The following is a 13196-nucleotide window of genomic DNA, read 5'->3' on the forward strand; positions in this document are numbered from 1 at the left end:
ATGTATCTCCCTTTTTATTGTAAATAGGGCCTCCACCAAGCAAAGACAAGGGAAAAGAAAAACAAGCATAAGATACCATGGAGAAGCTAAGGATAGCTTTTATGGAGCTTTGTTTTTCATTGTCTTATTTTAAGTTATGTTTTGAATTTTAGAACTTTAAGTTTCCGTGTTCGACATGGAAAGGTATTTTGGATAATGGTTTGTATTTTGGATGATGGTGACTTGGTTTGCAACCCAAGTCACCCGTTTTATCATTTATCCTTTTAATGTTCTAAATTTCATCTTTAAATTGCTTGCGTTTTGAAACATAAGATTATTCACTTAAAGTGATCTAATAGACAAATATAATGACGGGTTTCATTATATGTCCACATGCTTAATGCTTGTGTATGATCATTTATAAAGCGATTTTGAGTCTATGAACTCTCTTAAAAGTATGTCAATCACCAAGTACACATATGAAATCAATAACTATTAGTCTATCTATGAGATAGTTCTCCTTATACTTCAACATCATTAATTTGTGTCTCATATGCTATCTTTGAATGTTTAGTGTATTCATTCTAAAGATAGAGTGGGAGAAAAATAAGGACACAACACACAAGGCAAGATATAATTGTGTACTTGTGTAAATGAAGATCTACGCAAGACTTGTGTAAATGAAGATCTACGCAAGAGAGAATGATTTGAATGAAGGTACATCTATTTAAATAGTATACCAAATAGATGAGATCTATAGTCTCAAGTTAGTTCTAAATGACTTAAGAGACCAAGTGAAGTAATCATAAGAGTTTATTCTCAAGATAACTACACGAGGAGACCAAAAGAAGTTTTGGAAGAAAAATGACTAATGTAAAGTCTTAACAAGCTTTTGACTAAGGTTATGAATCAATTGACCAATAGTTTCAATCATGAGTTTTACTTAAGAGCCTAAATGAGTCATAGTAACATACTAGTTATGATCAAGTTGCAAAGATTGATATTCCGATATCTTCAATAGCCAACGTTTTAACCACGCAAATGTCATTGTTTAACCTCGCTATGAAATGGTTAAACCTCCTTCCGAAAGGGTATTCCAAAGGACCTATTCTGAATATTATTTGTATTTGAATAATGACATTGCTACACATCATTATGACATGAGTGTGTTAGAGATTTAAAATCTCTTTCCGTAAGGTTGAGATGAGACCACTTCAAAATAGGCATTTTGAAAGGATATGATGGGAACATATATGGTTTTATCCTAGTAACTTGGCAAAGCGATTTATATTTATATTCTTGACAAATTTCGATTGAGAAGTCAATTTCGAAATATGTAGAATTGAGTGGGAGTTAGGAAATTCTCATGTGAAGACATGGGATTTAGTGGGAGCTATCATCCTTGAATGTATAAAACTCATTACTCATTAAAGAATGACGAGCTAATACCTTCTTTCATAAAGAAGCTTTCGAGTTTTCAATTCTGGATGAAAATGGACAATGATGAATTCAATAACATCATGAGATGTTGGATTAGTATTAAAGAGATACACATCGTATCAACATATACATAGGTTATTCATATGAATGAAAATGGGATTACCATTAGCAGTCATGGTAGTTCATTGAACCTAAGAACGGTTGATCTCATGATTATTAGTAACTAATGTTTCCGCCATTAGAATAATCATATACGTGTCCAATTATGAATCATATGCATAAGAGCATGATGATTGGTTGGTGAGCCATAAAAGAAACGTCATGGATTCTCGAGTAGAATCCAATGAGCGATTTCAGTGATTGACGGAATGTTCCATTGTGTGTTAAGAGGTTGCACATACTGTAGAAAATCCGAGCACATATGAGGATTTATGAGAATCCCAAATCTTTCAAGCTTAGAAAGAGAAATGAGAAGTTTAGGAAAGATGCTTGGTTGAATAAGAAGTTATTCAAGATAATCTTTCCTAGTTAAGCTAGGACCTGTGAGAAGTACTAAGCTAATAATCTTGTCAATTGTTACAAGATTCTACAAAACATATACCTAGTGCATTGTGTGTGGATGGAATACTTGATCGGTACAAGTTATATTATTCATCGCAAATTCGTTCGTTATGAGATGAGCGATGAGAAAGTTCTTTCAAGTTAAAGAACCAAAACCAAGGTCAAGAACCTTAATGTGTGCTTGGTAAAATTCATGGTATGAGAACATGAATGTGAAGGAAATTGCAAGTGTAAGAAGTTTGAACACGTGGACACATGGGATGTTAAACTTCTATTGCAATCAATAAGTGTTTACACTTATGATATACATCACAAGGTTGTAATATGATATTGACTACCCGAGTGTGATGTCGACACTTGTCATTTGAGTTATTATTAACTCACCTTGAACATTGTTATATCCAAACAGGTTGTAGAGACAATTGAACCCCGTTAAAGTGAACATGGATTAACATTGTTTTTGCCCATAGTTACTTATATGAGGTGACGTCTCGAAGTGACTAGAGTGTGAGGCGATTGATGGCAAGTTCAAGTGCCATACAGTCATGAGAGATGACTAGTCGATCACATAGGCAGATTGTTAGGAACATTTTGTCGGGCCTTATGACCGCTTATAGAGTTCTGGCAAATTTATATAGCCTGGTCGTGGCGAGAGCTACTATAGTATTCAAAATGAGTCGATTCTTTTGACTAAAGACTATTCACCTAAGATGGCACAGTTTCAGATTAACTTTGATTTGTGTTACTACGACCTTCGTAAATGGGGTCAAATGGGCATATTTTGGGTTATGATGGCTGTGGCTAGTCGAAGGAATGAGTGCGATAGGAATTGTCCACCCCTAGTCGTGTCATAACAATATCTCGGGGCCACTCGAGGAGTAATGAATCGGAAATGCGTGGCCACGCTCGGAAGGTATCCGAGTTGATAAATCCGGTCAATCGCTTATACTCCGGATCGAGGAAACCACTCTCGATATGATCACTTGCAAGTACGACCTGAAAGACACCTTGCATTGAGTGGGAGATAGTAATAGGACAAGAGAATTGGTGACGCACACTTGTCGAGGACAAGTGGGAGATTGTTGGAATATGTGTCCTCCGACAATAATGCGATCACGACTGTTGATCATGATGATCACATGTTTAAGTCTCATTAAAATGAATACAATTGGGAAGTAATATTGTTACTGTCAACTGGTCAACATATATCGGTAATGATTGGCTGACTAGAGTTTGACATTACTGTCGTGTGACGGTGGTGATCAGTTGACCCCCTAGGTCATACCTAAAGGGCAATTCTCTTAATTGATTATTTAATTAATCGTATAATGTTACGAGTTAATTAAATTACTTGAAAATTGACGGACAATTTTGGAAGTAAAATTTACGTATCATATTAAAATATGATTAAAAATGATACGGTCTGAGTGATTGAATTGTATCATTACTCGGATGAAATAATTGTTTAATGTAACAATTAAAATTGAATGAATTGTTATAAATACAATCAGTTGTAATTTATAATTGGTAAAATATTTTGGTACTAGTAATTGTGATATTACTAAGTCGATTTTTGTATGTGACGTATTTTTATTAATGCGTTGATTTTTAATAAGTTAAAAATTACATAACAAATATATGTGACATGTGACATGTAACATATAGACAATTGACAAAAATAATATGAATTCCATATTACCAAATGGACCGAAATATAGGAAGTGGATTAAGCTAATTAATTGTTTAATTAGTAGCTAAACATAATGATTGTTTTGCTTTTTAGCCATGCAACCCTACTACTCCTTGTGAAGACAAAAGTGTTCATGCATTGGCTCCCCTAAAAGCCTTCCCTTCCACCCGGTTTTTTATGTGAAAAACCATCATTGGTTTTTCAATTTAATTTACCTATTACTCTAAAATGTGTTAGAAATTAATTCATTCTACTAACTCATCCAAAAACATTGTTTTAGAGAGAAGAAAAATCCTCCTAATTATCTCTCTAAAAACCGAAACTCATAAGTGTTTTATAAAAGTTTTGGTTCAATTTTCTACTAAGATTAATATTATACTAGTATTATAATATTAATTAGATTAAGTGAAAGCCTTGGGTATTAAGCTTAGGGAGAGATCTTACTCTTAGATCTTTGTTCTTCCATTGGAAAAGCTCAAGAACAAGAAGAGAAAGGAGATCTCTCTTGTGCCCTAATAGCCGAAATTTACAATGTATGGACATGATTTCTCCTCTATTTATTTTATTGTTTGCATGCATAAGATCCGTTTTAATTTTATGACAAATTATTTAGACATATAAGAGTATGTTAAATATGTATATGAATCTACATTTCCTTCAATAAGCACTAAAAAGCATGGAAACAAGGCTAATTCGGGGGCTAAATATGCGCCAATTATGGTCACATCACAACTATCCTAAGGTAGGATACGAACTTAAGAAGAAATGTTAAGTAGAAGTTAAGGAGTTGAATTGTATGTTTGTTAATGTGATAAACTTTTCTCGAATTGTCGAGTGGTTATGTTTATACATGAAGTTTAGTGGGAGTACGGTGGTATTATTAGTCTTATATGTGAATTACATATTGATCACTGTGAGTGATGAAAAACTTAGGAGAAGATTAATACATCTCTAAGATATCCAGTTCGATGGATATTAGCATAAAGTTAATATTCTTATGTTAATAAGAATCTTGACAAGTTCAAAAGTATTGAACATGAAGAAATTGAATCCATTTTCTTCCGCTGCGAGATTAATTCATTACTCTAAGATGTATTACCATTCTTAAACTTCGTATACTTGGAGTATATCGAGATGTTACAAATCGAATCCTTGAGAGAAGTCTCTATATAGCCACGTAGTTCATTAGTTAGTACTCAGGAAGTACTAAATATATGAAGCTAAGCATTTAGATATGAGATGGATTTGTGTGCAAGGAGTTACACAAAAACCATATTCTAAACACATAAGGATGGTTAGAGAACCATCTTGGCTATATTATTTAAGGAGGATATCTTCTATAGACATCATAGGCAGTTGAACAAATGAGATATACACAACGGAAATTGAGTACGCTTGCAATAATGAGATGTGCAAGAAGGAAGGGATGATATTAGGATTCGGTTTTCTAAATTGGAGGAACTATGGTAGTTGGTTCGAATTACCAAAGGTCATATCCCTGCTCACTATGAGGACAGTGGGAGCTATCCTAAGGCAAGAGAGCCTATGTCTAGATTGGATCTAGACACGTACTCAAAAGTTTTATAATAAAGATTATACATAACATAGGGAAATAGTATATAGTTAGGTTAGTAAAGTGCAAAGTGTTACTAAGACTTACTAATCAAGGCCTTCTCATAGGCTTAGCAAGATGTGTCATGCCATTTCAATTGAATTGAAATGATCCACTATATACGAGATTCAAAATGAATTATAGATTATGTAGTAATTGATATTGTATAAATTTTACATATGTGATAATGCAATCATCGTTTGAGTTTTATTTAAAAACTCTTTTCTTAAAATACTTTGTTTTCCAAATAGGTTGTCGAGACAATATTGAACCCTATTTAAGTGAACTGGATTAACATAGTATTGGCCCCTAGTCCCTTATATGAGGTGATGTCTCCAAGTGACTAGAGTGTCAGTTGATTGATGGCAAGTTCAAGTGCCATAGAGTTATAAGAGATGACTAGTCGATCAAATAGGCAAACTGTATGGGACACTCTGTCGGGTAGTGACCGCTTATAGAGTTCTGGCAATTTTATATAGCCTGGTCATGACGAGAGCTACTATAGTATTCTTTTGAGTCGATTCTTTGAATAGAGACTATTTTCCTAAGTCGGCACAGTTTTTGATTGACTTTGAATGATGCCTCAAGCCATTCTGTCAAAAGGGGTGAGTGTGCATCTTTTGGGTCATGATGAACTGTAGGTGTACGAAGGGAATAGTGCGATAGGAATTTTCCACCCCTTGTCAGGGTTATTTGAAATCTCAAGGCCACTCGAGGAGTAGTGAACTGAAAATGCGTAGCCACGCTCGGAAGGTATCTACAGTAGATAATTCCGGTCAGACAGTTACTCTCCAGATCGAGGAAACTACTCAAGATATGATCAAATGCAAGTATGACCTACAAGACACTTTGCATTGAGTGGGAGATTGTAATAGGACAAGAGAATGGGTGATGCACAATTGTCTCGGACAAGTGGGAGATTGTTGGAGTAAGTGTCCTTAACAATAGTGCGATCACATGTTTAAATCTCATGATAAGAATACGTAAGGGATGATTTAATTATATAGTCAACTGATCAACATTAATCGGTAATGAATGGCTAACTAGAGTTTGACATTACAGTCGTTTGACGGTGGTGATCATTTGATCCCTTAAGGTCACACTTATAGGAAAATTTCCTTAATAGATAAGTTAATTAATTGTATATTGATACAAGTTAATTAACACCTTAAAAATTGAACAATTTGTTTTGTGAGTAAGAATAAGTATCTTATTGTAATTTGATTAAATAAGATTTATTTTAGTAATTAAAAGATTTTATTACTAAAATTCATTATTGTTTGTGAAACAATTAAATTAAGAATGATTGTTTAATTATAATTGCGAAATGTTGTGAATTATATTTATATGACCCATTTTAATACTTGTAATCATGTATTACTAGTAAAATTGTCACAAGTAATTTATTTATTATAAAATGATATTTAAGGGGTTAAATATGCATTAAAATATTTATGGGCATGGTGTGTGACACATGACCTACTTTATTACAAATGACAAACTGACAAACTTAAAATGGAGTCCATTTTATCTTAAGAGGCCGAAAAAAATGGAGGGATTAAGGAGTTAGTGGATGTTTTATTTTAATGATAAAATAAGCATGATGATTACCTACACTAACTAGCCTTCACCCTACATTTTATGGGTAAGACAAAGGCCATGCATTGGCCACTCTCACCTCCTCTCACCCGGCCTCCCAAGGCTCAATAAGAGCATCTTTTGCTCTTATTTTTTATTCTTACATAATTTTTATGTTTTGGTTATCAAAACCTCTCTTATTCTCTCTAAAAAATAGTTTTTAGATCTCACAAATTGTTCCACCATATTCTAATATCAAATTATATTATTACTAGAATAGTAATACAAATATTATTAGAATATTTAAGGATAACTAATATATTAATCTAGTTAATTAGTATATTAGTATTAAGGGTTATTGTCTTGGTGCAACTAAGAGGAGGTATTCCACAGTGAATACTTGAAGTTTTGGAGGATTATCCAAATATTTTATTTAGATCAAGATCTAGATTTCGAAGGAGTCCAAATCTAGTGCCCTAAATTTCAGTCCATATGAAATGTAAGAAAAATCGGTTTTCTCCTTATTGATTTCAAACATCTTGCATGCAACTAGATCCACATGCCATAAGTTATGAGTAATTTATAAAAATCAATTAGATAAGTCTAATAGGAGTTAATGAACCTATCAGTCATCCGTGCTTCCCCCTCCCATTAAGCATGGAAACTTCTCGCCAAAATATATGCAAACACCTCTCGTGGTCACATACGCCAAGTTAAGGATTGTCTTGACTCCCTCACCAAAAACACGCTTACCATATCCGAGTATATGCAATCTATTAAGCAAGACACTGACTAACTTGCCATTATGGGCAAACCAATGGACCTCGAAGACATAAACACAAAGACTCTCAGAGGACTTGACTATGAAACCTACAAACCTATTATCCAAGCCGTCCAAGCTGGCGACGAAACCATAAGCTATGAAGCTCTTCATGATAAACTTATCAACTTTGAGCTAACACTCAAACAAACCACCACTCCATCACCCTTCTCTGCCACTGCATACGCTACCCAATCCTATCCTTCCACATCGAACAACCGCTATCAACATCGTCCCTCTCCCATCACTTCCTCCCCTGCCCAAAACCAACCTTCCTCGTCCACCTATACCCCCCCCCCCTATTAAGAGAAAGCATAAATTCTGCCGCATAATAGGTCATGTCATTAGAGCTTGTCCTAAATTCAAGCGTCTCTACCCTGATGTCGTTTTCTAATCTCAAACTCCCACTACTCGCACTAACCCACCTCATGTCCACCTTGTAAGTCACGCGTCGACTTCGTCCTCAAGCTCTTTTGTGCTTCACAACGGTGCCACCTATCACCTTACCAATGATCTCAACACACTTTCTATTCATGCTCCTTATGACGGTCTTGATGATTTTATATCGGCGATGGCTCTAGTATTTCTATTACTCACATTGACTCCTTTACTTTATTCACTAACACGACACCATTATATTTAAAAAACGTTTTATGTGCTCCAAAAATTTTCTCATAATATTCTTTCCGTTTCTCAATTTTGCAAAGATAATAATGCTTACTTTGTTTTCTCAAAAAATTCTTTTTGCGTCGAGGATATCAAGATGGGTCGTCTTCTTCTGAAAGGACAAAGTAATGGTCATGGAACATACGAATGGTCCCCGGACAAGTAAGAAGTTCACGCTGCTACTCTTGCTCCGAGTCTTTGGCATCATCGTCTTGGTCATCCGGCAACACCTATCCTTAGTTTTATTAATAAGCAATTTAATTTACCTAGGCTTTCAATTACGTCTTCAAATTGTAAATCTTGCGATATTAGCAAGAGCCATAAGCTTTCGTTTTCACATAATTCAATAAAATATAATGCTCCTGTTGATATTATTTTTACTGATATTTGGACATCCCCCGTATTTTCGTTTGACAAATTTAAATATTATGTTATCTTGGTTGATCATTTTACTAAGCATATATGGCTTTATCCGCTCAAAAATAAATCCGATACAGCCAATGTTTTTGTTCATTTCAAAGCCTCAGTCGAAATTTTTTTTAATCGTTCTATTCTACAAGTTTTTTCTGATAATGGGGGTGGGTATATCAAACTGTCTCACACTCTTTCTGACAATGTTATATCTTATATCACGTCTCCACCTCACACGCCCAACCAAAATGGTTATGTCGAGCATCGCCATCGTCATATTGTTGAAACCGGTCATGCATTACTAAGTCACGCCCGTCTTCCCTCAACCTTTTGGCCACATGCTCTTACCACTGGCAGTTATCTCATCAATCGCCTACCCACTCCGCATCTTAATCACGAATCCCCATATCATAAACTCTTTGATAACCCTCCCAATTACAACAAGTTGCATAGCTTTAGATGTCTGTGTTACCTTGACTTTACCCGTGGCTTTTCCCTTACACTGCTCACAAACTTGATTATCGCTCCCCCCTTGTATTTTCATAGGCTACTCTCCCACCCAGAGCCCTTACTACTGTTTTAATCCCATCACCTCCAAAATTTACACTTCTCGAAACGTTCTTTAAGCTTGTTGAGAATGACTTTCCTTACCTTGACCTTGGCTCATTACCTCTGTCGTCTTCCACTCTTACTCCTGCCCACTGGTTCCATGAGCACGTTACCACCTCCATAACCCCACCTACTATCCCTTCACCCGCTAACCTTACCCCTGCCTCATCACTTCCCGCTTCTCTAACAACCACTCTTGCCTCTCCTACGAACATACCCCATCAGTCCCCTGTATTGTCCATGCTTGCCTCTCCCATAATGACTTCCTCTCCTTCCCCGTCCCCCCCCCACCTCATCCACCACCACCTCCTCCCTCTCGTATAGTTGTTACCCGTCTCAGCCATAATATTCGTAAGCCGATCCCTAAGAATGCCAAGCTTGCCCAACTCATCCACCCTTCTCCTCTTTCCACAACCATCAAACAAGCCCTCATAAACCCTCTATGGCGTGCTGCCATGGTTGATGAGTTTGATGCTCTCAGGAGAAATCAAACCTGGCCCCTTATCCCTCCGGAACCTTCCTATAATGTAATTGGTTGCAAATGGGTTTTTCGAGTCAAATATAATGCTGACAATACGATAGAGAAGTATAAAGCTCGCCTTGTCGCGAAAGGTTTCACCAACGCCCCGGCGTTGATTATTTTGATACTTTAAGTCCTGTTGTTAAACCAACTTTAGTTCGTCTTATTTTATCTATTGCCCTCAGATGTGGTTGGTCTCTTCGACAATTCGACGTCAACAACGCTTTTCTTTAGGGTACTCTAAATAAAATGGTCTATATAACCCAACCACCAGGTTTTGTTGATCAAGCTAATCCATCTTTTGTTTATTGTCTGTCGAAAGCTCTCTATGATTTAAAGCAGGCCCTTCGTGCCTAGTATTCAACCTTAAAAAAATTTCTTGTTTTGTTTTGGTTTTGTTGCGTCTATTGCTGACCCATCACTCTTTCTTTATCATCGTTCCTCTGTTTGTCTCTATTTGCTCATTTATGTTGATGATATTATTATCACGGGTACCCAACCAGAGTTTGTTACGTCCTTTATTGCTACCCTTGCTACAAAAATGTCGCTCAAGGAGCTTGGTCCGTTATCCTATTTTTTGGTTGTGGAAGTTACTCCAAACTCGCATGGACTCTGCCTCACACAAACCAAGTATATCCATGATTTACTTGGTAGGTTTAAAATGCTTGACTCTAAACTCATCTTTACTCCTATGGCGGCTTCTTTCTGTAATACTACGGTTTTATGAGTCTCTGGGTACTCTATCGAGTGGGCCTTACTGTGTCGAGTAAGGGTGTTTTGATTTACGAAACAGTATTCTGCCTGTAGGGTACTCGATCGAGTAGTCTTGGTACTCGATCGAGTAAGTGGCACTCGATCGAGTACGTTAGTTACTCGATCGAGTAGCTCGGTCGACGGGTTATGTTTTGACAGGTTTTGCTAATAATGCGGATTAGTATATATATTATGTCGTCATCTTTATTAAACACTTCTATAAACCTAATACACTCATAAAGGAGATTGAAACTACGTTGTTCTCTTCATCCGCATTATTGACAAATCCCGGAACTTGAGAGGTCGGATTTCATTGTTCTTTGTGTCTTTGTGATCCGTACATCAAGGGTAAGTCCTACATACCAATTTTATAGCATTTGGTTAATATTGTTTAAACTCTAATTTATGGGATTGGGGGTTTTATGATTAGTTGTGTATGTAGTAATTGTATGATTATGTGATAGGAGGAGGATTCGTAGAGGAATGGTTTTGAGACAGCTGCTAAGATCGTCTGCTGTGTGTGTTTGCATTCCAGGTAGGGTTTCCGTACTCAGTATTAGTCACATGATGTGGATTGGTGATTTGATCATTATTGTTGTTAAAGTATATTGTTGGTATTGTGACGGTTGTTGGATTTTATCATTATTAATTGTTGTTGATTGTATATGTCTGTGATCTTCGGGGTGCGTCCCTAGCTGAGTGGAGTCACTTGCGGGAGTGGCTTCATGCCTATGATTCGCCTTCTGTGGAACACGACACATAAGGGATGTGCACATTAATGGACTTGGGTTTATCGCTCGATGGAGATGAGCGGGGCTTAGGTGGGAACGGCTGCGGTCCCCCACTGGCGGTGTGGAGTACCTGTTGCGATGGGTACTCTGGCAGGGCTACACACTTTAGTGTGTAGTCAGTGATGAGGTGTTGATTATAGAGTTTGGGTTGATGTGACGGATGAGCTGTTTTCTTACTTGACTTATTGTGATTATATTGTGTGCTTAGTACTGACCCCGTTTATTGTTTTAAAAACTATGGTGATCCATTCGGGGATGGTGAGCAGTTGTTGAGCAGGTTTGACTAGAGGCTTTTGGGCTAGCTGGGATGTGTCACCACGAGCTGATTAGAGTCTTCCGCTATCACCTTTTAGTTGTTTAGACATTTGATTTTTGAGAACATGTATTATATCTTTTGTCAGTTTGGATTTGGAATTGTAATCACTTTAAACAGTTTGGCTATTTAAATTCTGTTTCTTTATTGTCATTTGATTATCATTGCCTCGGGAAACCGCGATGGTCACGTTCTTATACCTGAGTGGTCCTGGTAAGGCACTTGGAGTATGGGGGTGTCATAAAGTGGTATCAGAGCGACGATCCTGAAACCTGTAACTAATGAATCTAATGAACATAGGGAGGAAACTAAAATGAACACGGGGTAGAAGTTGTAGTAGCTAATGCAAAGGCTTGGGGGACGTCTTAAAGCCGCGAACTCGGCCTGCAATTTTGAATCGGTCACATGGGGTATGTGTCAGGGTCGTATGTGTTGTCTATTGGTTTGTATGTGTACATAGTGGCATGTGTAGTGAATTGTTGGATGTTGAATGTGGAGGATTGGAGGTATGGAAGTTGAAAGATAAGTGTTTTATATGTTGAATTGGATGAAAAGCATGTTGTATGTTTATGATGTGGCAAATTGATAATATGAATAAATCGTTTAATGATTACATAATGAGTTGCGTATATATGTACATGTGTAGTATGGTTAATTTTATTGAAATTATAAAGGCTATATGTTGTGTTGGGAAGTAAGATGCACATGCGGGTAGTGTATACGAGTCTGTATGACTCGATCGAGTGGAGGGCACTCGATCGAGTAGGTGAGGTACTCGATCGAGTGGGTGTAACTCGGTCGAGTAGGTAGCTTGATGTTTTTCTGGTCAGAATCATGTTTTTGGGTACTCGATCGAGTAGGAGACGCTCGATCGAGTGGCTGGTCAGCTCGGTCGAGTATGTTTATGATCAGGAGGTCTGATTAGGTTCTGGAGTCGAGGCACTCGATCGAGTAGGGTGGGCACTCGATCGAGTAGCCTCAACTCGATCGAGCGGGTTCTGGTACTCGATCAAGTGGGTCTGTGCAGGCTATATACGTGTTTTGGGTTATAGTATGCGTGTTTATATCTACCTTTTCTTATATAGTTACAAGATGCCGCCAAAGAGAAACGCCCTTTATGCTAGAGCTGAGAGTATGTCAGTCGATGACATAGTAAAGATGTTGGAGCACCAAGATGCTCTCACAGATGCGTTGAAGAGAGTGGGGAAAGATAAGGAGGTTGATCATTCAAAGATTAGTCTTTATATAGCGAGGTTTAACCCGAAAGAGTACAAGGGGACCGGGGAGCCAATTCTTCTAGATAATTGGCACAAAGAGATAGAGAACATTCTGGAGTTGGTGCACTGCCCGGATGAGATGAAAGTGGAACAAGCTGCGTTCTACTTGAGGGAGGCGGCATGAGACTGGTGGGATAAGGTAAAGGTGAATGCTAGAGATATGTATGCGAAGCTGG

This window comes from Silene latifolia, chromosome 10 (genome assembly GCF_048544455.1).
Source record: "Silene latifolia isolate original U9 population chromosome 10, ASM4854445v1, whole genome shotgun sequence".
In the NCBI taxonomy this organism is placed as follows: Eukaryota; Viridiplantae; Streptophyta; class Magnoliopsida; order Caryophyllales; family Caryophyllaceae; genus Silene; species Silene latifolia.